Source organism: Mustela nigripes, chromosome 1 (assembly GCF_022355385.1).
Source record: "Mustela nigripes isolate SB6536 chromosome 1, MUSNIG.SB6536, whole genome shotgun sequence".
NCBI classification, from domain to species: domain Eukaryota; kingdom Metazoa; phylum Chordata; class Mammalia; order Carnivora; family Mustelidae; genus Mustela; species Mustela nigripes.
In genome coordinates this window covers 32,666,361-32,693,296 of record NC_081557.1, presented here as the reverse complement: position 1 = coordinate 32,693,296, position 26,936 = coordinate 32,666,361, and the positions used below count along the sequence as shown (strand labels likewise).

The window sequence follows — 26,936 nt, the reverse complement described above, 5'->3', positions numbered from 1 at the left end:
GAATCAACAGGATATAGTGAGTTTGGGAGTTTCCATTGTAGAGATGGTACTAAAGGTGATGGAAGGTAATGAAATCACTGGGGGAGTGATGGAACCCAGAGAGAAGAGAAAGAAAGGGAAGTAAAAAGACTCCGCCCACTGGCCAGCAGTGTTTCAAGCAGGCACATGCGCATCCTGTTCCAGCCAAATGCAGTCAGGCAGGTAAACCTCTTCTTTATAGGCAGATGCCACTGAGACCATCCCAGGGAGAAGCTTCAGTCTGAGGGTGTGAAGGTCAGAATCAAGGCCTTGGATACAACACACGACATAACCCAGCACCTGCCATCCAGGAAGGCTCACCTGGGGTCAGGCTTGGCCTCAGTTTCCTCATCAGCGATACATGCCTATGATGTCTGCTCTACCCTCCTCAAACCCAGAACACAGACAGTCTCTTCTTTTTCTGGGCCTCCGTTCCTGCACCTACAAACGAAGATTGGACACAGGAACCCCTGAGCCCTGTTCCTGCTCCAGCATTGTGAAATCAACACTAGCTGCCACACTTTGAGCGTCTGAGAGGCAATTTATATAAGTGTTAATCATCATAAACAATGATTTAGTCATCTTGAGGAAGGTCAGAGGGCCCAGAACCCAAAAACCTGTCTGGACCCTGTTTGTCAGTGGTCTCCCTCTGGGTATCACATTTCGGGAGCTCTAGCTGCTTTTCAGACCGTTGAAGGGCCACGGGGGTTCTCTTAGAAAGCTGACATCTAAGCAGTCCGTAGGTTTTGTCAGTTTTGACAGCTGCTCAGAACAGAAGTTCCAAAGAATGCTTTGAATGGCATCCACTTTGATCCTGAAATTCCTTAAGCACTACAGCCAGAGTTGGCTAAGGCAAACACGAAGATGGCCGAGAACACGTTAGTGGGGCTCTGAGCCCCAGTAGTCCTCTGCCCAGCACTGTACCTCGCTCAGCTCATTGCCAGGGAGCCATCTGAGTCTACATACCTGCACTTCACCCCCGGAGCCCCGATATGTGGGCACCTGGCTACACTCTGTAGCCAGCAGAGTTAGCCCTCGCTCTCCGCAGGACTTTCACTTGTCCTGCCTCACCGCATGCCCGGATGTACTGGCTCCCTCCCTCTGAGGTGACTTCTCTGGCCTGGAAGGTTCCACCAGGTCTGCTGCATGCACTTTCCAGGTGTGTGATGCCGGCTGCAATCTGTCTTGTGGGTATTAATGCGGTCTTCAGGGGTGGCTGTTGTTCTCAAGCTGTTCTACAAAATTGCCCAGGTTGGATCCCTTCAAGACTTGGACACAGTCTCTATCAGGCATCTGTTTTTCTAAAAGAAATAAAATATAATAAAAATATTTTACTCTTCTACTGTATATATATGTGTATATATATATGATGTAATATCTATACTATATGTACGTATATATATATATACACATTATATATATATATATAAAGATCATTCAGAGGACGTGTATTATTAGTCTCATTTCCACCTCAGGTAGCTGAGGTGGAGAAGCACTCAGGCCATTTCTGGTGGTAGAGCCAGGCTGCAAAGCAGGGTATTTAAAGGGCTCCAGGGGCACCAGGGTGGCTCAGTCAGTTAAGCATCTGTTTTCAGCTCAGGTCATGATCCCAAGGTCATGAGATCAAGCCCTGCATAGGGGGCCCCCTCAGGAGAAGAGAGTGAGTCTGTTTCTCTCTCCCAAATAGATTAATAGCGTCTTAAAAAAAAAAAAAAAAAAAAAAAAAGCCTAGGTCTCTGGATTCCACCAAGCCTCCTGTCTCTGATGTGTGGCACTGACACATAATTCTCAAACTAAACTTCATCGCACCCCGGTCAGAGCCCATGGGCAGCCCCTTCCTGTAATATAACAAATGAACTTCAGGGTATTGGCACACAGAAATGGGGAAGGGAATTTGTTTCAGGGCCTCCTATGCTCTTATGGGAAATGGAGTGTCTCCTGGAAAGGTCGAGAGAGAGAGAGAGACAGCTGACACTGGGTGTGGAGGTAACTCATACCGAATCCTGTGGACTGAGTCCAGTGCTCTCTTAGACCATGTTTTTGCATGTCGAGGGCTGGTGTCCACAGAGAGTGGTGCTGAATGGTGTTCCCTTGATCAGAGAGAGGTTGGCAAAGGTTACTTGGTGTTCTCTGTTTCCATGAGATGATTCCTTGAGCAGGAGGTGGGAGGGAAAAAGTAGATTGGAGTGAGTTTGAGTGAGGGGACAGAGCTGGCTGTTGGCTTAGGCCTAGTCACAGAGCTGACCAGAGTCAGTTGCTGTCAACCCTTCGCGTGAGGGTTATAGTGTAAATCTTGGCACTGGGGGACCATCCTGGGCATTGTAGGATGTTCTGCAGCCCCCCTCAACTCTACCCACTAGACGCTGGTAGCACCCCACCTCCACCTCAGATGGGACAACAAAAAATATCTTCAGACATTGCCAAATGTTGCCCGAGGAGCAAAACTGCACCAGCCTCTTCCCCAGCATTAAGAACCATTAATGTGAACAATTTCCTCACCCTCCTAAAAAGATCAGCTACCTGCTTGCTTGCCTGTCCTGGGGACTTCCTGAGAATTCTGCCTGTGGCGTGTGGCCACGGGGCTGGGTGAAAGCTGGGCTCCAGTGTAACCAGGTTCTCCCTGTCCTTTTAACAATTGTCCTCTGGAGCCACCTCACAGTGAAAGCTTCTCTGGGACTGGTGCTTTCTCTCACGCCTCTCCATCCCTGCCAGGTACCTTCTGCTTATCCTCGAGCACACCAAACGTGTTCCCACCTCAGGACATTTGCACTTATTGACCTCCCCAGCTATGCATCTCCTTCTCATCATTCATGTCTCTACTCATGTTGCGCCATCTTGTGGGCCCTCCTTGGTGGTCATTCCTGTTACAACTCACTGTAGCTCTCTGCTTCAGCATTTTCCACCCTCTGGTATCATCTTATTTATTAATTTGCTTATTTGTTTCTTACATTCCTCCCCCACTAGACTGTAAGCTTCCCAAGGACAGAGACCTGGGCTAGTCTGTTCCTTGCTATATCTGCAGTGCCAACTGCGGTGCATGGCTCACTGTGGGTTGAACGGTTTGGGCGAGCACTTACTGAACATCTCCTCTGTGCCAGGCACTGTGCTAGGGGCTGAGGACGTCACGGTGAAGAGCGCAGTGCCCACCTCCTGGGAACTAGGTGCCTCGTGGAGGGAGAGCAATGAAGTGAGGATAGGGAGGTACGGGGGCATGGAAAGGGATCAACAGGTAAACCTGCCTGGCAGGTGAAGAAAGACCTCTGGGGAGGTAGTTAGAGGGAAAGGGGGAATGCACAGTCCCTACCTAGTCACGGGGATACAGGGGATCATGGGTGACACCCAGGGGCCAGGGAAGGAACATAACACAAAGCTCTGTGCTGGAAGAGTACCCATCTAATGTCTGCCATGAGGGTGGGGGAAGGTGAGGGTGTGGAGTACTTGAGGCCAACTCCGAGAGGCCCTGACTCTCAAATGAGGATACTGTCACCCTACCCCATAGCAAAAAGGAGCCACCAAGGCAGCATAAGCTAAAGCTTAAGAACGTAGGCTTTGAAGTTCATCTCAGACCTTGGTTCAAATCCTTACTCTGACACGACCGAACTATGTGACTGTCCCAGAAATGTCACATCTTTTAACCTCTATTTTCTCATTTTTGAAGCGGGATTCACATTCGTCTTGTTGGGTTGTTGTGAAAGTAAAATGAGTGCTTAGTACAGTGCCTGGCGAACAGTAAGGACTTGGGAGCTCCTCGCTATTCCTCCTGGTGTGGTTAACAAGGACATATTGGAGGTTTTCCAAATGGGCAAGGGATGTGATAGATTAGCATCTTAGCAAGATGGCTCAGGCAGCGGTGGGAACAGCAGGTGAGATGGGAACCAGGGAGAACCGGTAGGAGGTTGCTAGAAGGAAAAGGGAGGTGAGGGGAGGTTGTGTGCATCCTAGGTCCCAGAGCATCTATTATAGCAAGCTGTAGTGGCGGGAGATATGGCCGCACTTCACCCCTCAAAGAAAGGGCACGGGGCATAGAGGAGGATCCCCCACTCCTGACAGGTAATAGACACCTAGGTGAGGATCGGGTGGGGACTACAGCTCAGCCTAAGCTGAGCAGCTGAGAGCCTCTGGCCCTCTGGAAGATGCAGCTAGATCTGCATTTCAGATGGCTTGCACCCCTGGAGAAGGGGTGGCTTGCCATTTGCATGGGTGATATACTTTTAATTAAAATGGTAATCATTTGAGCATTCCTTAAAGTTTTACTTTGGGAATTTGCTGTCTTGCAAGCTCTGCCCTAATTAACATTCTCTTTATCTCTTATTAATAAATTATATCTCAGCAGTTTCATCCACCTCCTTTGATCATCGAGGCTCATCATTTCTGAGCCAAACTCCATTCCATATTGACATTTAAGGTACAATGGGCCCAAATCAGGAGTTTGAGAATTAGGGTTCTCAACTCCCAACAACATGCAGATCGATCTTCTTGCTGCTCAGCTGGGCCCCAGGCAAGCACACGACATATGTGTCCCTGAGGTCAGGAGTGTTGACCCCTTGATACTTACTTTGAGGAAGGACCAGAGGCAGTGTTCACAGATATATTAGGACCCAGGATCATAACTAGGAAAACAGAAGCAGAAAAGCTGGCAGGGTAGCTCACAGGCTTCAACCCCAGGCCAAGAAATGTTAAGTAACCTGATTCAGGTCACAAATAGTAGTTGAAGATTACCAGTAGTTGAAGATTAGGCAATCAGTAGAGACTAACATTTTCTGGGCATCTATTATGTGCCAAGTCCTACGTTAGGGGCTCTATGTGCATGGTGCCTGGTACTATATCAAGCCATCTAATGAGGTATAGACAGTTTTGTCTCCAGTCTCCAAAAGAGAAAGCCAAGTCTTGGTGAAATTAACCAACTTCCCTAATGTGACCCAGATGCCAAGAGGTCCACTGGTATTAAAATCAAGGTCCGTTCAGTGTCAAGGACTTCTTTCTCTTTACTGCATCATGCTGGCTGCTTTAGAGCTAGGATCTCCTAGATCCAACCCCTCTGACCTGTCTTTTAAGACCCCCTCTGGAGGGTGTGTTAGACCATTACTACTCTAGCTGTGGTCCAGGGATCAGTAGCACCATTAGCTCACTTGGGTTCATGATACAACTACAAAATCTCTGTCCCCAGACCACACATGGAAAGGATCTGCATTTTGACAAGATCCTCCAGTTGTTGTATTACTCACTAAAGTTTGGGAAACAAATTAGAGATTTGATATTTGTTCAGTACCTACTACTAACCCTTATGCACTTTCCAAGGTCAATGGTATTCCAACTGAACCATGGAAGAGTTAAGTGACCTCTCCCAGGTCTTACATGCAGTTAGTGGCAGAATCTAGACGTGATCCCTAGCCTAGGCCCTGACCTAGATTCTAGGAGTTTAGGTCTAAGGTTATCCCATGTTTTCAGGTTAGTGTCCTTGGGCTTTAGGATGATGGCAGTGGCTACTGGGAGCCCTTTTTAGCATTCCCCAAAACCCAGCTGGTATCTTCTACTTCATCCTAGTCAGATTGTAGGGACGTGTACTTGGGCACAGATGTCTTTGCTTTTGACAAAAGTTATAACTGGCGAGCATGGAAACTGATTATTTCCTGGAGAGCAGGAGTTTGGATTGGCAATTGTACAGAGCCTTGATTAATGAAAAATGGAAACATTAATTAATTACCTTTCAAAAATTGACTTGTTATAGGAGACAATGGCTTTCAAATTGCAAGGTTCATGGTGGGAAGGAGATTTTAAAAGGAGTCCCTAGGGGTCTAGTAACAACTTTTCATTTGTGTTGAAGAAAAAAGCCAGTGGACCAACAACACTAGCCATCAGGGAAATGCAAATCAAAACCACAATGAGCTATCACCTCACACCTGTTAAAATGGCTATTCACAAAAAGACAAGAGATAATGAGCGCTGGTGATGATGTGGAGAAAAGGGAACACTTTGCACCATTGGTGGGAATGCAATTGGGGCAGCCACTATGGAAAACAGTACAGAAGTCCCTCAAAAAAATTAGAAATAGAACTAGCGAATGACTGAGTGACTCCACTCTTGGGGGTTTATCCAAGGGGAATGAAAACACTTACCTGAAAGGATGTCTGCTCTCCCATGTTCACTGCAACATTGTTTACAATATGGAAACAGCCCAAGTGTTTATTGATGGAAGAATGGGTAAAGAAAATGTGGTACACAAAGACACACACAGGGAAATTATTTGGCCATAAAAAAGAAGGAAATCCTGCCATTTGTAACACCATGGATGGACCTTGAGAGCGTTATGCTAAGTGAAGGAAGTCAGACAAATACTAATACTTTATGATTTCACTTACATGTGGGATCTGAAGAAACCAAACTTGTAGAGATTGAGCACAGACTGGTGGTTACCAGAAGTGGGGGGGGGGGGGGGGGGGGCAGGGGGGGAATAAGTGAGTGAAGGGGGTCAGAGCATACAAACTTCCAGTTCTAAGATGAGAAAGTCCTGGGGATGTGACGGACAAGGTGGTAACTACGGGTAACAATGTGGTATTGTGTATTAGTTGTGAAGAGAGCAGATCACACCACACACACATGCAAAATGTAACCAGGCGAGATGATGGAGATGCTAAGTGGACTTATGCCGGTATCATGTGGCAATACACACAGATGTCAAATAATGAAATTGTACTCCTTAAACTTAGACAATGGTAAATGTCTATTTTAGCTCAATAAGGCTGGAAAAATAAAACGATAATGTCCAAGTTAAAGAAAATAAAAACCCATAGAATCTTGTAAGGATGCTAGTGTGGGTGCTGCTTCATACAGTATTTATTTAATTTTCACCCACCCGATAATAACAGCAACAGTACCAACACCATATAATACTAATCATAATAAGAGCATCCAACATGAGGAGAGACTATCCAGACGGTGCCAGCTGATGTTCTAAGCTAACTTCCCAAAACTTCATGGGGCAGGTTTATAATTAGGTCTATTTGTCACCCCCCTTTTACAGCTGAGGACAGGGGACTCAGGGTGAGTAAGTGACTTACCCAAGCAAGGCACACAACCTGACAAAGAGTGGAGCCTGGATTCACACCCATCGCCCAAATACCCTTTCTCTCCATGCACCCTACCCCTGCTGCTGCTTGGCTTCTCCTGGCGAAGCCATTGAGGCTGGTGGTTTCATTCTGGGGCTTTAGAAGGGGTCATATGTCATCAGCTAGCAAGTTGACTCCCTCTTTTCTTCCTGCTCTTCAGTGAATTCTGGATATGGTCGCATTTGCCATCCATCTCCAGCCTGGCTTTCTTGAACTCTGGACACAAACTCCCATTTATATCAGATCTAGTCCAAGCGCCTTTTTCAAGTCAAACAGAGCTGGGCTCAAGTCCTGATTTTGCCATTTTTTTATGTGGCCTCGGCAATTCTATGTCTGTGGGTATGTGAAAATAATGATAGCACCTCCCTCATGGGGTGCTGTGAGGATTGGGAGGGAAAAGGTATGTGAAAGAACTTGCCTGGAGGTTGCATTTTGCAGGGAAAGCTCCTGAGTTCCAGAGGAATTAGCAACTTGGCGAAGTTTTGAGTCTTCTCAGGGAAGGGGCCAGAACCCAGACCAGGTCCCCTACCTCACTGTCCCTTCTGCAACATTTGTGCTCGGCGGTAGGTTTGATGAGAAAATTATAGAGCATCTCAGCCCATTGAAGAATCCCTCTTTGCTTTTTGGTTACCATATCTAAATATCATTGACATTGGAAGGTCCTGGGTTAAGGCCCAGTAACCCAGTCAAGCTGTGACTTCTCTGGAGTGGCCTGGCCCACATGGCACATGTCTATCTTTCAGCTTAACCCTGACCTTTTCTGCATCATCTCTCCTGGCCAATCAAGCTTTGGAACCTCACCATTCATGTCCTAGTGCAGTCCTCTGTTTTATTTTCAAATTACAGCATTCTTATTTATACTTATGCTTCATGTCATAGTGCATGTTGGTTTGTGTTTTATTTATGTAATGTCTACCATTTTCTAATTAAACTTTTTATTTTGAAATAATTCACAAGCTGCTGTAGGAAATAATACAGGGAGATCTTGTTTACCCGTTATCCGGTTTCCCCCAAGTGTCAAAACTTGCAAAACTATAGTGTCAATTCACCACTAAGATACTGACATTTTAAAAAAAAAACGTATCTTTTTTTAAATGTATCTTCCTGGGGCACCTGGGTGACACACTTGGTTAAGCATCTGACTCAAGGTTTTGGCTCAGGTTGTGAGGTCAGTGTATTGACATCAAGCCCCACGTAGGGAGGAGAGTCTCTCTCCTCTCCCTCTGCCCCTCTTGTATGTGCTCTCTCTTTCTCTCTCAAATAAATAAATCCTTAAAAAAATTTTCTTTCCACTAGATATTAAGGCCATTATATCAATGATGTTGTCTTGTTCAATACAATATTCTCAACATCTAGAATAGTGCCTGACAGATAGAAAGGTATTCGTTTGCTAAATATATGAATAAAATGTAATATAAGAGCCCTGTGTCATTTGTCATTCATTCCCTCTCCCCCGCCCCCAGTCTGTATGGGTCTCTGTGATACCCAGGCAGCCTTACTGTTGAAAAGTCACAAGTTTCTCCAAGTTCTGTGTCCTGGGTCTCATTGAGATAGTTAACCTTCAGGCTGGGGTGAAGATTTTTCCAGGGCTAAGTATGCATGCATCGTTTGGAGAGCATCAATTTCCAGACATTCAGCTTGTCTTTCTACTCTCCCAAGACTGATCTGCCCAAGAAGGAAAGCTATCCAGAAGGGTTCACATAGGCTCTGCTCCCACCTGACAACAAGTAAACCCTCTCATCCCAAATCTTACTAGGATGTTTTGCCCTTGGATTTCAGACCACCTGAGGTATAAAAGGGAGAAGTTGAAATGTTAGTTTGGAGTAAGTTATCTCTTTATTTTTATTTTTAAAAAAGATTTTATTTATTTATTTGACAGAGAGAGACACAGAGAGAGGGGGAACCCAAGCAGGGGGAGGGGAGAGGAAGAAGCAGGCTGTCTGCTGAGCAGGGAGCCCAATGTGGGGGCTCCATCCCAGGACCCTGGAATCATGACCTGAGCCGAAGGCAGATGCCTAATGACTGAGCCACCCAGGCACCCCAAGAGTAAGTCATCTTTAATGATTAACAGGGCACCTTAAACACAGAACTTCTTGCCTTTCCCTGCATTGTGCATATTCCTGTTATAGGCAAAGCATAGTGCTGGAAATAAAGTCATTGAGCTTGTGTTGAGAGACCTTGAATCCAGAACGTACAAAGCAGTATAGGTTGGTGATACCTTGACCTTCTCAAGGTACTTGGATGTTTTTCAAGACTACCATTTCCTTTCAAGCTATATTGGTAAAATCCATGGGTAAAACTTATATGTGCTTTCCTTTCTATTTGACGTGCTTTATTCTATGAAGGTTGTTCAAACTTATTTTTTAAAATCACAACCTAAAATATTTATTCCAATGATACCTACTTCTGTTTCATCTTAGAAAACATATAGCGTTTTTTCCTATCCATTAACACAAAGGAAACTGTGTACATGCGTGATGACAACTTCTAGATAATCCGTCTAACAATTCACAAATGTTTTTTCAACATTCTTGTGGGGGGTGGGTGCAAAAAGACTGAAGACTACAGACACAACACAGCCATTTGGAAAGCCATTATCAGCTGCCATTTTGATTCAAGATTTAATGTCATTGGCATTTTGAAGCCTTTTTACTGCATCCCAAATTTGATGCAATTAGTCTACTCCCTGAAAAGTTATCAAGAAGCAGCCAGGCTACACATGCTCAGGGTTGAATAGTTCTCTTGAAAGAGGCCTAACTGTGTTCAGCTGATAATCAAACGAATGGCTACATTGCGATAGGTCGCCAAGGGGGACCCACTGCGCCCCCATCCCTTATCCAAGCCTGGGCTCTGTTTCTTGCTTGATAGGAACGCATAATCCCATCAGCGCCAATGGGAGTTATGTGCCTGTGTTACTGGAGACAATAGGCCATCTGAGAGGGACAATTGTTCCCAGCAACTGAGGGGGTAAACACGATTGGCTATTCCCAGCCACCATCCATGAAGGGCCTGGCTGAGCCCCTAAAGCCCTTTCTTTGTTAGGCTGCAGAGCTGCAGGACGGAGGACGTGGCCTGCCTTCTTCTGTGGTTGCTGTCCTCCACCTCCAGGAGCAGCCTGTCTCTGGGGCATCTCCCCAAGTCGCAGTCAAGACTCCTTCTCCTCCCTCTTTCTAGAGACAAACCCAAAACCCTTTTTCTAGTTCATGCTTCACGATGAAATTGTAACAGTATCAACAATAAAAGTTACAACCATTTATTGAGCACTTATTACTAGCCCAGGCACTAAGTCTTCTGTAGACATTAAGGCATTTAGCTACAAATGCTCCTGGTAATTCTGCAGGGTAAATATAATTGTTCCCATTAAACAAGGTAAAACCAAAGCTCAAGTAAGTCCGGCTTCTGGTAAGCTATAGAACAGTTTCAGACCTCCAGGGCTAGTCAGTGTCCCAATACCACTCTCCAAGTTCTGCTAGTGTTTCCCTCCAGACACTCCTTGAGACCCAGTCTGAGAATGTGCAGTATACCTGCTCACTCCACCCCAATCCCTTTCTTGGAGATTCCCAATGCATTTTACTTTATTAAAAGTTCTAGAAGTCCTGCAAGAAAGAAATGTGTAACTCAGTGCATTCCAAGTGAGGATCCTTTTTTGCACAACCCAGATCACGTTTTCCTAAGTGCTAGCCCACACTGGGTCAATGCAGGGACGCTAGCTAGAGGAAGTCCTAACTGGGTCCCGCTCTTGCACTCATAGGCCCTAAGCCAGAGGTGGAGGTAGAGTTCCTGACTGCTGCTTTGGATTGGGGGGGGGGGGGGGGGGTCCCCGGGGGGGGCACGTCCTCTCATAGTGTTCCAGCAGCAGCACAAAGCTCCACCTTCCAGTGGCTGTAATCCCATCTTCTACAGCAAACATGTGACCCGATTTCCCATAACAAGGGAAAAAGACAAGTTGCTCCAGGATATAGGGAAGGAGAGCTATTGGGCTGTATTGAGACTTTACTGCCCAGAGAAGGAGCTGGCATTCAGCGGGGCTGGAGTTTTCATACACATGAAAGTGTTGGGCCCTGTGGTCCACCTCTGGGCTGGCAGTCCGTGGCACGGTCCCTGGGTGATTTTGACTGTCCCTGGGGCTCTCTACAGCAGCAGGCTGAGGCCAGGGCCGCTTCACTGTGCCCAGGGGCTCCTCCTCTACTCTGGGATGCGCTCACAGCTGAGGCCCCTCATCTCTTGGTCCCACTGGAGGGAAGGGACTGAGCCTCAGGCGTTAGGCAGAGCACGAGGTCCAGGCTGATGTGGGACATGCCAAAATGACATGTCATGGGGATTTGTGGGCCTCGCTGGAGCCATTTCCTCCAGGGGGTCATTTTATTTAGTTCCAATTGGACCCTGTGATTGGTCTCAGCCCTGGCCACCTGGTGTCCTGGCTCCATATGGCAATGGCTAGGAAGATGCCATTTTTCAATTGAAATATGCTTCTGCCTTACTGAGGATCAGTCTGTAATTGCCTTTGGCTGAAAAGGGGCTTTGATTTTTAAAACTAAGCCAGGAAATAATTTCTCCACCTCTGATGTGTCGGACTGATGGGTCAGTGTCTTCTCTATTAATTCAAACTGAGAGTCACAGCATGGGAGTGACAGGCAGGGTTTTAGAGGTCAGCGAGCCCTGCCATTGACCTCATATGGGAATCCTCTCCACCTACCCTTGACAGATGGTCTGTAGCCTCTGGCTGAGCACCGCCACAGACGGGGAGCTCACTCTCTCACCCCGCAGACCTACCTGCTCTTGGCCAGCTCTCAGTAACTTTGACCCCATTTGGTGCTAATAATGTGGGCTCTTTTCAGGAACACTCGGGCCCTGCCATACCCTGCAAGGTATTTCGTATGCATGTCTTATCTGATCTTCACACTAACCCTCTAAGGTAGAGACTCTCATTCTCCCTGTTTTGAAGAGTGAGGAAATAAGTCACAGAGGGTTAAGGAAGTTGTTTGGAGTTCACAGGCAGTGAGGGAGGGAGCTGGTCCATTTAGGAAAGATCATTCCAGAGCTCTCAAACACTTTGCTTCCTGCTTTGGGTAAGAACACCCGATGTTCATCGAGTAGGATCCGGGCTGTGTGCCAAGGTTCTCCGTATAGATGGTCTCATTTCATTGTAACAATGTCTGGAGCATAACTCAACTAAGATCATCAGCAGAGCCACGCTTGTCAAAAGCTGTAGGGCTGCCATTCTAGAAACTGAGGCTCGGAAGATCTGGAAGTTTGCCTAAGGTTTGAGTGGCAGAGCCAGGAGGTGACCTAACGTGGACCACAAGCCCTTCCTTGGCCTCCTGCTCACCTCCAACCCTGCGCCTTGCCTTTCCTGCCTCTCCTGCTGCCTGGGTCTTCTGAGGAGAAGCTAACCCACCTCCCTGTCCTCTCCAGTAGCTTTACCACACTTTCTTGTGGCTGCTTAAACACAGGTCTAATCACCAAAGTTCGAGAACCACCCGACTAGAGGAAGAATTCTAAGAATTCCTTCCTCTGTTCTTGGTCATCTTCAGAAGAGGGTCCTATAAAGCAATGCGTATTTGAAAGTCAGAAAGTTATGGGTTCCAATGCCCACTCCCCAGTTTCCTCTCTGTGTGACCAACAGTTAATTGAATGACCTCCCAGAGGCGCCGTTTCCTTGTCTAGAGAATGATGATAAAAATGACCACCTTGTAGGTAGTCAAATCTGTCTCTTTTGGAAAAGGGCCTTCCTCCTGGAAGTACTTTCTAAATGTATCTCTGACATTCCAGGAAACATGGCTGAGCTGCTGATGACGTGTGTCGCCAGCCACCATGGCAGCGGCCACTGCCATTGCTGAGACATCACTGTGCATGCTGTTTACTTGCACCCAACGACATCTCTGCGCTTCCTGTATCCTCACGACAAACCCCACCTAATCCCACTGGCACAGCCTCCCCAACTTGGGCTCCTTTTTTAAAAAGAGTTTGGGGCGGGGAGGGGGGGCGCCTGGGTTGCTCAGTGGGTTAAAGCCTCTGCCTTCGGCTTGGGTCGTGATCCCAGGGTCCTGGGATCGAGCCCCGCGTCTGGCTCTCTGCTCAGCAGAGAGCCTGCTTCCTCTTCTCTCTCTGCTTGACTCTCTGCCTACTTGTGGTCTCTGTCTGTCAAATAAGTAAATAAAATATTTAAACAAACAAACAAATAAATAAATAAATAAGAGTTCGGCCCACTGTAGGAGTTAAAATCCATGGGATTGGGCACCTGGTTGGCTCAGTTGGTTAAGCGTCTGCCTTTGGCTCAGGTCATGATCTAGAGGTCCTGGGATCAAGCCCTGCTTTGGGCTCTCTGCTCAGCAGGGAGTCTGTTTCTCCCTCTCCCAATCCCTCCCTGCTCTCTCTCTGCTCGCCTTCTCTCTCTCAAACAAATAAATAAAATATTTTTTTAAAAATCCATGGGCTCTGGAGTCAGGTGTTTTGCCGTTTTGGGCTGTGTGGTCTCGCATAGGTCAGTTAATCTAGCTGAGCCTGCCTCCCCAAACTAGAGTCCTTCAGGCTTAAAGACATATTCATAGGAGTAATCCGGCAGTATTTCTCTTTCTATTCCTTGCCCTCTTACCGTGGCCAGCTGGGAGGCTGAGCTCTCAGTGGCACTAAATGCTATTTGTCACTGCCTCTTCCTCTCGAGTTTGCAGGCTCATGCTCTCAAGTTAAGCTGAAGGATAATCTAAAAAGCATGATAATGGACACAAGCGTACTTTATCGTCTTATAAAAAGTGTGGTTCCAACATAAACTACTTCTCTTGTCCTTCCAGGCCAAATCTTGTGAATTAAACACGCTAGTATGGCCATATGATTTGCATTATATGCATTCATTTAGATAAGATTTCTCGAGTGGCTTGTAGGTGCGTAGTGATCAGTACTGTGCCTGGTATATAGTAAATGCTTGATACATGTCTGGTTGCTGAATAAATGATTGAATGAATGAATGAATTACTGCTTCTTCAAGGTAGCAGTGACATGGGCAGAGCTGGCTGCCCTCTAAACCAAGTGACTTAAGGGGTGTGAGAAGGAGATAGACTTTGGTTTCAGACCCTCTAACTCTTAAGTTCTTTCTACTGCGAGTTTCCGATATGAGCAAAATGGGATCCATGATGTAAGCCAGCCACAGGTTTCCGAGGTGACAGTGTAGATGGCGGTCACTGTAAAGGTCAGGTTCAAATCTGTTATCTCTGACACTCACTGGTTCTGGGACCCTAGTTAGGCAGGGTTGGAAACCCAGTGTTTTGAGTGACCGTCAAGACTTGGACTGGGTTCACTCTCCCCATTCCACACCTGAGAAATGAAGCCATTTGGGAGTTGTGTGACTGTATTTTAGTGGAGGCTCTTGTCTATGCTGATGGCTGGAGTTGGGGAGAGAATCCACTCTTGGAAGAAAGGGGGGTTTACTCTGCAGCCTCTTCCCAGTTCCTCACCCTCTGGCTGCTTAGCTGGCCACCTTGTCCTCCTGGAGACAGTGCGCAGAAAGCCTGGGAAGCCAGAGTGGGCAACTGAGTGTAAGGATGAGGCCTGGCTTTGGAGCCACTCAGAGCTGGAGTGAACCTGACTCCGTCACCTGTTAGCTGCAAGACCCCAGGCAAATCCCCCAGGCTCTCCCTCAGCTTAAATCCTTGCGAACAACTTAAAGCAAAAGGATGGGAATGGGAATCCTAACACCTGCCTCATCGATAGATTTCAAGAACGACCTGGGTCCCCCTGTGTAGAACACCTAGCACGTGCCTAGACAATATAGTCAATGCTAGATTCTTCACCTGTCCACCCTGCTTTCCGCACAGGAGACCGTGACGCCAATTCGGGATGGAGAGGTTGCCGTGTTCAGACCCCTTCCCCCAAGTGAAGCTGCTCTGGGCCTTGTGGTTACTTTCTCGAGTGCCTGCTGCACGGCGGAACCCTCCTAGCCCAGGTGGGCATTTATAATTGGGAGCTCCCAGGAGGGCCACGTTACTGTCCAGCCCCAAGTGGCCCCTGCTGCAAGGTTTCATAAGGTGGGCAGATGTGCGTCTCAACACTGCCTCCGGGGACCTTGGTTTGGTCATGGCAGCGCACAGAATTATTTGCTACATGTGTGCTCTATCTTAGTCTCTTTCCCTGGGAGACCCTTGTGTGGTGTAAAGACTGGCATTTGAGGTGGGTGTGGCCTCCAGGGACAGAGTTCCTTCCAGCAGCTCATCTGTACCACCACTTGGATGATCAAAGGAAGACAGTCCTGGTGGGTGGTGTCTCCTTTGCTGTGGGGCTCTTGCCTGGAGGCCCCACTCATTTGAGGGGCCGGCCCTGAAGAGCTAGGAGTCAGTTTCTTGTCAGTTGAGCTTAGAATGAGTAGGCCAAAGCACTTTTATTTTTCCTTGAAGGTACGAAACATTTGGGGGAATGATCTAATAGTTGCCACCTTTCTTAAGCAGAACTCTTCTGTTGTTTGCCTCCAAATAGAATTGTGCACAGTTATCAGATACAAATCTGTGCTTCGTTGTGAGGAGAGCCGCTCAGAGAGGGTTGGGCTTCTCCCCTCACCGAGGAGGTTTCCAACAGGTGTTCCCAGGGAAGCCGAGAAGCCCATGGAGCTCTGTTTCAAAACCAAGGGAAGTCCTTCTCTAGGAAACCACAGCAAACTGTGTTCAAGCAGGCATGGAAACAAATAGATGTTTCCTTGAACAGAGAGCCCATCCCCATTTGGTCTTAATTTGGAGTCTCTAACAAGGCCCCGCGGGTTTCTGAAGAGCAGATGACAGGGGAGGCTGGGCCCCCAGCTCTGAGACTTCCTCCTCTTTCAAGCCTGGCTGTTTCCTAATTGCGGCCATACTGAAGGCGGGACTGATGGACTGACTGACCCGTGGGGGTCCGGATGCCTTGATGGAGGCAAGCCCTGTGGCGGCCCCTGCTGGGGGCCCTGGGTACGGGGCCTGGGTGGCGAGGGCCGAGCAGCTGGGGAGCAGGTAGGACAGCCCGGCAGCTGGGCAGTGGAGCCGGCTGGACTGCCGCTCTTTGAATCCCAGGCTCTCCAAAGCCACCTGCAGGGTGGGCTGACGTGGAGGAGAATGGGGGGGGGGGGGATGCACTGAAGGAGGGGCTCGTTCCCACGGTAACCACCCTCTGTTTTCCAAACTCTGGTGTGAATCACCCTGGGCTATTTGGAGGTGTTGTCTATTATTTAAATTGCCTTGGGGGAATGTAGAAAAGGTTTTGTTTCCCAGGTTTTGAGCTAGGGTGTGCTTCTGCGTGTTTGCTATCTCTCTCTCTCTCTCTCTCTAAAGTTCCCCCAAAGTAAATATAACCATTTTAGACTCCCTTTTTCTCCATTTTTGTCCTTGAGATGGGGAAGCTCCAGTCCTAACACATCTCACTTTCTAACCCTCAGGTGCAAATATCTCCCCAGTCTATCCAATGAGGAGACTCTGGGCTCCCTCTAGCTGTACAACTTCTAACTCATTCTGATCAGGGTCTGGGAAATCAGTTGAAATTGAAACCATGGTTAATACCTGGGTTCCAGAAGCTTAGCTTAGCCTTTGTACCTTTTTTCTGAATGGCGCGGGGTGAAGAATCAGGGGTGGGTGCCCAGAGACTGTGTCCTGCAGGCCGCCATGGGGGTCCCAGATACTGACATGGGGGGGGTTCCTGTGCACCCACTTCCAACAGGGGCCTCCCAGCCCTGCATTGGGGTGTGCTGCTGCCCTGGGGGTTAGTGATCCTCTTCCTGTAACTTTGGAGGCCAACTCTCAGGTGGGAGAGTGGTTGTGAATTAAGGCAGCCGAGGCCTGCGAAGCCATCTGTGGAGCCCAGCTGAGGGCCAGAAGCAGGCCTGGCAGATGGAAGGCTCAAAGAGGCTGGAAACACTTGAGGCCCCTCACCCACCCCCCAAATGTAATGCCACATTTTAAAAAATAGTACTTCATCATGAAACACAGAACTCGGACAGGAAAAGAGCTTCCTTCTGCTTTTTCTCACTGCGAACTCTTGGTAAATTATGGAAGCTGGTTTCCTTCTCCCACCACTGCTCTCCTAGGCCCCCCTTGGAGGCAGTGCCTGTCGTGGGTTCTAGCTCTGCATGCCGCCGTGCAGTCAGGCGTGGACAGGAGGCCGCTGGCTTCTGGCTGCAATTCCTGTCTTCTCTCCCTCTTCTGTGGTTTCCCAGGTTTTTCTTTCTTCTTCCCTTCCCTGGGGGCCCTTTCCAAAGGAAACGGTAGGGGCTGAGAGGCTGGGGGAGAAGGAGGACTCTGCCCTGCACATTCTGCTTTGCTCTGAGGCTTGCCCATCCTTGCTCCTGGACTAGTCATGAGAGTAAAATAGGAAAGGGCGTGAGAACTCACTTTCACTACAGGATCCGGCTGGCTTTCTGAGAGGTTTCTGGGCTCCGATTCCTTGCTAATTAAAACAAAGCAAAGTGCAGGCCAGAAAGTGAAGAAATTTCAGTGTCTGCAACTTGGTGGGTCTGTAAGAAATGTTCGGGACCCAGGGAGCCTCACTCCGGCGGCCGCTGATCTTCCGTGAACATCTCCATTCACAGGGTGCGTCTGTTCCTTGACAGTTTCATGGCTGGTGGTAATGAATATCTCCAAGGAACAGTTCACGAGGATCAAAAAGGAAAGAAACTTCAGGAAAGGACATAACAATATACTGAAATCCTGAAACAGCAAACACTGGCAATCAAAGGGAAGGCAGATGAAGGGGAAACTCAGTTACTGCCTTTCGCTCCTGCCAGCAAACATCTCCGCAGCGCACATATGCGGTTCCAGGTCTAATTCCGAGTGACACGTCCCAGGAAGTGGGACCTGTTCTTGTCTCCATCTTGCAGGTGCACTAATGGAGGCAGAGAGATGTCAAGTCATTGTCCCAAGGCCACACGGATAGTGGACGAGTGGGTCTTCATGGACACATACCGTCTAGGGCTACTGTTTGCCTTTGTAACCAAAGAGGGTGCCCTTCACCAATTACCTGCCAACGATGACTAATAGAAAACTTAAAAACATTCTAAAGGAGAGTATTGAAACGTGTAAGCTCCTCAAAGATGAGATCATTTGTGTTAAGTAGAGGGGACTTCTTCTCTTCATATCCTCCTTCTTGTCTGAGCCAGGGATACAGAGGAGAGACAAGACAGCACCTCTTTCCAGTTACTGATTCCCCAAGCAAGAATGGTTCAGAGGTCATCTGGGCCCCCAAGCAGGTGAATGTCTCAGCTTTTGGGACCCAGAGTCATTCTCCTCTTTATGAGCAGGATGAGATACTAAGAGGGACAGTTCTTACAGGCTTGGAGGTATGTCTGTGGCTCCAAAGCTGAGGCCAGGTGTTCCCACTTTGTAAAGCAGGGCCTGAGCTGTCTACACTGGACTGGTTAAGAGGTGACTAACACCATCCTTGGGGATCCTACTTCCAGGGTGAATAAAGGCAGCCAGGGGAAAGATTGTCTGGAATCACTCAGAGAGGTTGAAGTTGTCTTCGAGAAGGGGGGCTGGCATCTTATTCCCAACCAGGTGCCTACTAGTCCTCATGGAAACCCATAGTGCCCTCTCTCCATCATGTGCTGTACCTTGGGACTGAAGGACAAGTGTTCCCAAGAAGCTGGGGATTCACCTGATGAGAAGAGATACCCCTGCCTTCAGAGCAAGGAGGGCAGCAACCTTGAGAGAGTGTGACCTTTCCTCAATAGTGTGGCAAATGGCCAGTGAGTGGTAACCAGGCTGAGCCTGGGCTGCCCACCAGGGAGGTAGGACTTCAACACCAGACTTGCATGAGAACGCTGGAGGGCAGGTTCCCAGGAGGAGTGAGAGGCCACCCCACAGGATGTGGAAGCCAAACTGTGCCCATGTGCACTAGGCCGTGTGTGCACTAGGCCACACCGGCCATCCAGGGCTCCCTAAGCCAGTTAACAACGACATTACTCACATTCCTGAGTCCGCATCCGCCCTTTCCCCAGTAGTGTCCTATTCCATTTCCCCACTCCCCCGCCCAGTTCTGGAGGGACCAGACACAGGAAGGCAAGGGGAAGGAAGGGTAGATAGGAGAAGGCAAGCAAACCCCTCTTCCAGCCCTCTTCTGCTCTCTGGCTCCACAGCTCAAACCTCAGCCAGAGACAGAGGACATACACAGAGTTGGGAAAGAGCCACGTTTTCATTTAGATTGTACTAGACTTCTTGTTACCTGGAGAGGAGATTGTTCAGATACCCAAAGGCAACCAGAAAAACTCTGGGACCTGCTTGAGATATTGTCCAGGGACAAGGAAGGGAAATTTGACAGGGCAACGTCGGAAGGGAGAGAAGAAGAAAGCTCTTCCTGATGTTCACTTAATAAACTGGCCACATGAAGGAAATCAGTGGGTAAGAAACTCCAAATTTCCTTCCAGAGCCCCTCAGTGCCCCTGCCTTATAATAGGAAAGAGGAGCAGAAGAGGATACACATTCATTAACCACTTACTGAATGCAGGCCCTCTGCCAGAACCTTCTTCCCTAAAACATCATTAATCCATGGATCCGAATAATCCATGGGTTTGGGATGAACAATTCACAATCTCTGTTTCATAGATAAGGAACCTGAGACCCAGGGGTCCAGTGACTTGCCTGAGGGCAGGTGCGCATGGTCTCTGGAGCAGGGATTAGAATTTATAAGACTCATGGGCAGGAGCCCTGTTTGTGTGCTCACTGCTCTGTCTTTAGGGCCTGGCACTTAATGGGTGCTCGGTAAACATTTGCTTAATCAAAGCCTGCCTGGCAGGGACTTACAGCAGCTCGCCCCTGTGTAGCAGGTTGATTTGTACTGGGGATCGGGCTCCAGACTGTACCTGCTGCGGGGGGACAGACCACGTGTTCTCTTCCGCGAGGGACCCCCTTAACGTTACTCCGAGAGGAGGGGCCTCAGAGAAGTCACAGGACCCAGCCCTCCCCCATCCGTGGGCGTGTCCGCCTTCGCGCGCCGAGGCCCCAGGTGGCTGCTGGGGTGGGGGGCGGCGCCGGCCAGGCCCCGCCCCGGCCCCGGCCCCGCCCCTGGCCCCGCCCCGCCGGCCCCGCCGGCAGCCGCCAGGTGTGCGAGCAGTCAGCTTCTGGGGCGCTGTGTTGCGGAACATTCGAATTGGCAGGGCTGCCGCCGCTCCACACCGCGTGGCTCAGACTGGTAGCTTAAGCAGATGTCTTGTCAAAACAGAGTAAGAAACTGTGAAGAAATAGTCTGTGAAACCCAGCCATGTCCTGCTTCCTCTCATTTCTGGGATAAAATAGCAGTGGGGGTAAAAAAAAAAAAAATGCTTTTTAGTTCTGTCGGAATCGTGTATTTCACGCGAGACCCGTGCACAACTTCTAGAATTGTGATTCTAGGTCAGATTGATTCTCCTGCTTTTCCTCGCCCTTGCCTTCCTCCTCTCCTGCTCCCCCCACTTCTGGCCCTCCCCACCTCTCCTCTCCTCTGGAGACGACTTTAACCGCCTGACTCCACAGCCCTGGGTTCCAGGGGCTTCGGAGGCCAGCACGTTCCCCTTCCCTTTGTCTGAGGAGCAGAGGGGAGGCTGGTGAATAATTGATGAGGGGCTGCTCTCTGTGGAAGCCCAGGGCTGAGACTGGGGTGGCGTGGGCCCTCGGAGAGGGCGCAAGACTGGCCTATTTGGGAACCTGTGGGGTGCAGAGGGCAGGGGTTCGGAGGGGAAAAGTGTTTATCACCTATGGTTTTCTCTTTGCCCCACTTGGGACCACTGGGGTGACCACGAACGGGGGCAGATGGAGCCAGGAGAGGGCAGGGGTGTGTGTGACGAGTCTGCAGGGAATTCACGGGTTTACAGCCACTGGGGTGTTCAACCTCCTCACCCTGCCCCTCTTGTGCTTCTCTGAATCAGTTCATAGAAACCCAAGGGCAGCACCATCACAACAACTAGGGTGCCTGGAAGCCGGAGCCTGCCTTATTGGACTCTGGGCTGCTGAGCTCAGGAGCCAGCCCCGCCCCAGCCTCCTCCCATTCCACCCAGAGCAGGGCAGAGTCACCCCAGCCAGAATCCCATTTGGGTCAAAGAACCAAGAAGAGGCTCCACTTGTCACAAGGCTGGGGAACAACATGAAGTGGAACCACTTTGTGGCAGGAAGGACAGGGAGAACTGTAAATTATTCAGTCTTGCAGATATTAGAGGCATTTTGGAGAGAAAGTGGGGAAAAAAGATTATTTCAGCGCTGTAGTGTGAAAGGGCTGAACCGCGTTCATTGGCCAGCATGCTGTGAGGGTTTTCTGCCTTAAAGTAGCTTTCTCTGCGGAGCTGTCTCCTGGGCAGCAATTCTACCCAAGGAAGAATTTGCTTACTCCTTTAGCATTAATGTTGCATCCAGTGTGTGTGTGTGTGTGAGAGAGAGAGAGAGAGAGAGAGAGAGAAGGAAAGAGAGAGAGTGTATTCTACTCAAGTAGATGAAATGAATGTGTAAGCAGAAATTCTTCTTGTCCATTGCCTCAATGGAGTGATAAAGAAGGCAAATTTCAGCAGCCCTCTCTGCCCTCAGCAAGGCTGTGTAAGATGCTTTCCATGGACACATTGTACAGGAAAATGTCACTAGGGTGAGGGGAAGCTGTCCCTGTCCCTTGAAAGAGCCCCGCCCGGATGGACTCCTGAGAGGGACAGCACTCTGGATGCATGGTCCTAGCCCAGCCCAAGAGGGCCCTCAGCCACAGCCTCTTTCTAGAAGGTCCCCCAAACGTTCCCCATCTCTAGAATCTGAGCTACAGGAAGTCAACGTGCCCCTCCATCCGAGCTCTGGGCTTCTCAGGTGTTCCTTGCATGGTCTTGAGCAGGACCCTCATCTTTCAGGGGGAAGGTGAGGGCTCTGCTCCAGAGTTTGTCCAGACTCCCTAAGGAAGGAAGAGCGGTGGGCACCCCTGCTTCACTCCAGGTTCCCTTCTGGTGCCCTTCACTTAGGGCTCATGGCCTTCAGAGCATCAGGATACCCAAATGAAGACAAAGTGCGCACACATGTGCACACTCACACACACATGCACACACACACTCATGCACACACACATGCACACACGTACACTTTCTCCCTCTCTCCCTCCCCCTCCCCCTAGGGTGGCTGAACAAAGTCTTTGGTTACTGTGTTGTCAAATGCCCAGGGACCGGTGAGCTGGGATGGCTGGTGGCCTCAGTCTGGTCTGAATCTCCACTGCCAGGCTGCATTGTTTGTAACAAATGGTTGTATTTAACAGAAGAACCCATTCAAGCACACTTTGGCGTGGCAAATTGAATCTAGCCTTGGCTGCTGCAGAGCTGAAGGTCTAGCCATCCTGTTTTGGGGGAGACACGCCACAGCTGCTAGACTCCATGGAAAGAGAGGTTCGGAGGCTAGACCCAGCTCTCTGTGGGAGTCTGGGAAGTAATCAGATGGTGAAGGCCCTGAATGGGCGGCAAATCCTCTGGGCTTTAGGCAGAGTAGTGTTGCCCTCTGCTGGCCAGTCTGAGCTAAGTCACTGCCTGGGCAGCACAGATTCTCTGATGCTCCCTCTGGTCCACTCAAAGGGCCTTGCACCCCACAGAAAGGGAGGCTGGCTTCTGTCCTCCCGCACTGAGAGAAGGGGACAGAGCATCTGATCTTACTGCCTCCTGAAAAGCTGTGAATGTTTTTTCTTTTGCTCTGTGCCTGAGAGGTAAAGCAAGATGTGTGGGGCAGCAAGGAAACTAAGTCAGGGCAGTGTCCTCCAAGGGCCAGAAGTGCTGAAAAATTTACGTCTAGGTTTTTATTTTAGTGTGTGGCTCAGTGAGGTAAGCAAACTGTCCCGAAGACACAGCTGGCAGGAAGCAGAGCCAAGATTGAATTCAGGATGTCTGATGCCAGCGCCCCCCATGGGAACCACCTTATGGGTTAGGATTTCTCTCTGGATGTTGGAGTGAGGGCAGGGGAGATGCCAGATCCCACAGGGGAGACACCAGACTTCATGGAATAAACTTCTGTCTAGAAAATGGGTCCTTTTGAACAAAGCTAGTAGAGGCGGCCTTGTGGGGCCGAAACCCTGTTAGTCTAGCTTTGGGTTCTAGCTCTGATGTTCAAAGCTCATGTGACTTTTAAGTCACTTGTCTTCAGGGATTCTGTTTTCTCACCTATAAAATGAGGGACGTAGGCAAGGACTGGAATCAGATGCTGTTGTTTTACCAGCCAGGATCTTTCTAAAAATGATTTTCGATCTCAGGACGCCTGGGTGGCTCAGTCAATTAAACGTCTGATTCATGATTTCAGCTCAGATCATGATCTCAGGGTTGTGGTATCAAGCCCTATGTCGGGCTCCATGCTCAGCACGGAGTCTGCTTGAGATTGTCTCTCTCCCTCTGCCCCCTTCACCCTGCCCTTTCTCTCTCTCTCTCAAAAAAAAAAAAAAAAAAAAAAAAAAATTCTCATTTTTTTCTCATGGACACCATGTTTTGAAAAAAATCTTATCTACCAACATGTGTTGTAATAATTTATTCTTCCTCTTATTTTGATTAAATAGAGATCTGTAACTATCTTAGATAGGCTTCTCAGGGAATGCAGGAAGCCAGGGCTTGTTGTGACAGAGTAAGAGGCAGTGGCAGTGGGGAAAAAAGAGGTTGGAGAAGATGTCTGTGACACAAAGGCCTCAGCCCATCCCCAGGGCTGAGCGGAGGGCCTGCACAGCTGTCTCCACTTGGTGAGGGGGCCAAGTCTGCAGACCCGACGTGGATCAGGTGAGAGCTGCAAGCTTGGTCAGGCAGCTTCCTTCGGGCCAGTGTTGTTCCTGGGGAGAAAGGGAGCCGTCAACAGCAAAGGACACTCCCAGAGCTGGGGACATGCAGGCCTCTGTCCTGAATTGGGTTCTGAGTGTGACACAGCACAAGATCCACTATACCGGTGTGTTCTTAAGCAGCAAGACACAGAATGATCTTCAGCCTCATTGAAGGTCAGTGTTCATTTTTATGAGATGCTTTAAAAGTAAAACTTGCTCACAAGCCACAGTTTTGCTTTCCCAGATACAATAGGCCTATGTACCCCAGGCTGAGAATGTGGTCCCTCCTTCCTAGCATTCTCTGAGGGTATGGCTTTTATATCCCAGAAATCCCAAGGAGATGTCGCCACCAGGGAGCAATGGTGGATTCCTCCAGTAGGCCTGCTTCTGTTCCCATGGTGCCTTTGGGAGAACGTGCCTTCCTCTTGGCGGCCAGCCCCAGTCACATTGCATGGCTTGCAGTGGAGACTGAGTAGAGCTCAACCCATGCTTATCACCTGGGTCGGACGCCCTTGATCAGGGCACAGCCTGCACACCTGTCCATGGCAGTCCTGTCCTCTCATTTGTCTTTTCTGGCTCAACAGCTTCCCTTTCCTCCCTCTTTCAAAGCCTTCTCCCTTTTCCCTCCCTCCTGATTGTCAGAGCATTCTGCTCCCTGGGTGTCAGGGAGGATGTCTGAGCTCTGAAAATGCTCACTTTGCCACTATTGGGGATCTTGCCCAAGGAAACAATCTAAAATGTGGAAGATCCTTTATGCAGGAAGATGCTCACCCAATGTCATTTATAAAAGCGAAAGAGTCAAACCCTCCTAATGGCAGCAAACTAGAGAGGAATGGTATACTATGGTGCATCAGCAAAAATGGAAAACCGTTAAAAACTATATGGCAAGAAATAGCATAAAAACAGGTTTAGGGTTAACAATGCAGGCAACAGAATTATATTATACAACTGGAGGACAAAAATAGAAAATAAGTAACTGGTTAGAGACTGGTGGGAGTCTGAACTGTTCCCAGGCTTGAGGGGAGACGCCACAGCAGGTGAGTCTTAACTCTTTATGTGCAACAAAAACTCCTTTTGGCTGCTTGGTGAGCCTGTCAGTCCCTCTCGGCATGTTTTTAAATGCATGCAATATAAAACATAGAATCTCCAAGTACACCGATGGTATTGAAAAATGAGTATCAAAATATGAAAACAGATTTGCAATTTAGTAAAGTGTGTATTTCTTTTTGCTACCGCGAGTAATAAGGATTATCTAGCAGCACGTCAACTAGGTACCATATATATGAAGGAGTGGGGAAGGCAAACAGGATTTCAAAATACCTGCAAAGATGAAAATGTGGCGTATAAATGCCTGACATTTCTATTACTGATGGTGTGGCTTGCTCAGCTAAGACTCACTGTGATTTGATGCTTGTACTCATAATGGATGGAAATGCTGCACTCAAGTTAGAGGCTGATGAAATAAATTTGTCATGTTTCCCATCCCCGTTCACATTCCACTGAATGGACCCTGATTTTAAAACCCATGCATCTTTCTTTCTTTCTCTTTCTCTTTCTTTTCCTTTCCTCTCTTTTCCTTTCTTTCTTTTTCTCTTTCCTTTTCTTTCTCTTTCAATTTCCAAATTTTATGTAATAAACATGCATTACTTCTATAATGTAAACTAATCGGGGAGAAATGAAGACTAAATAAGACTAAAAAAGCAAATGAACAAAGACAGTATGATTCAGACTTCACAACCACTTGTGTTCTCGCGTGTCATCTCATCCACTCCCAGGTTCACTCTGTGAGAGATCCTGTCCGTATAGCTATTTGGTGGATGAGGGCTTTGACGCCAAGGGAGGTTAAAAGACTTATCCAAGGTCATACAACCAGTAAATGATGGAACCAGAACTGAAACCCCGGTCTGTCTTTCCGGGAGCCCAGACTTTTACCTGTTAGACTCTACAGATTCTTACAGTCTGTGGCTAATGATGAGTAAGTTGAATGTAGTGTTTGCGTGTTTGATTTATCCTAACTCCTGGAAAGTAATTTCAGTGCAAACGTCTCCCTTTGGCTGAATGCTGTCTTTGCAATTCTTGACGACTGATGGTGTGTTGGGCTTGGAATAAGAAAACTAAGAGGTTTCTGGAGGCTTCAGGTCTGCTGATGGTTTGAGTAGGGACTTTTCTCCTTCCCCAAATGCTCTGATCAGTTCTCCTGTAGGAGCCTCGAGTCACCTTAGTTTGAGCTATACATGGGATGCAGTGAACATGACAAGCCCTGGCTAAAGCAAGACCCAAACAGAACAGAACAGAGCTGAACTTCAGTTGGGAAGGATGGAGTGGGGTCATGAAGGTTCCTGCAGGAACGACAGATTGCTGAACTGCCTTCTTTAGCTTGGGGCTGTGTAGAGGCCCAAAGGAGGTTATAATAGGCAGTGGCCACTGGAGGGCAGCATTGAGTCAGGATTACTGAGGGGCTCTTGGTCTGGTTCATATGTGAGCCCATGGGGAGGTTCCTCTTGGAGAAGGGGATGCCCCTGTGGGACCACACTCAGCAGGGATGGTCTCTTTAATGACTCTGAGAGGCATGACCTTTTACAAAGAGGCAGTATAATGTGGTGCTTACAAACGTGGACGATGGAGTTAGCCTGCCTAGGTTAAATACAGTTTTGCCATTATTACGTGTGCAACTTTGGGAAAATTATTTAAACATTCTGTGCCTCAATTTCTCCATGGGGTGGATGAAGACAGATGAATTAATACAAATTAGGCACTGTTTTATTTGTCTACTTTTGCAAAACAATCACCCTAAACAACTATTTACTTGCGCACGATTCTTGAAATAAAGGCAGAGCTCCATGGGGGCGCAGCCCTCTCCTCCATGCAGTGTTGGCTGGGACAGCTCCAACTTGGGAGATCCAAGAGTTCTTCCTCAAATGTATGGCGCCTTAGCTAGCGGCTTGCTGAGCTTCTCTTTTGAGCGGGTCAGTCGGAATATTTTTACAAGGAGGCTCAGGACTCCAAGAGAATGAATGAATACCAAAGCTGCCACAGTCTTCAGGCCCAGACAAGGAGCTAACACAGAGAAACTCGCACCACATTCTGAAA

General features: G+C 48.5%; 1 protein-coding gene and 1 pseudogene across 1 annotated transcript in view; both read left to right on the top strand.

Annotated features, from left to right (window-relative positions):
* The window catches only part of NAV2 (neuron navigator 2), a 722,564-nt gene that overhangs the window by 173,630 nt on the left and 521,998 nt on the right, over positions 1–26,936 (top strand). The window lies entirely within an intron of this gene.
* The window catches only part of LOC132021119 (RNA-binding protein with multiple splicing-like), a 34,066-nt pseudogene continuing 7,173 nt past the window's right edge, over positions 44–26,936 (top strand).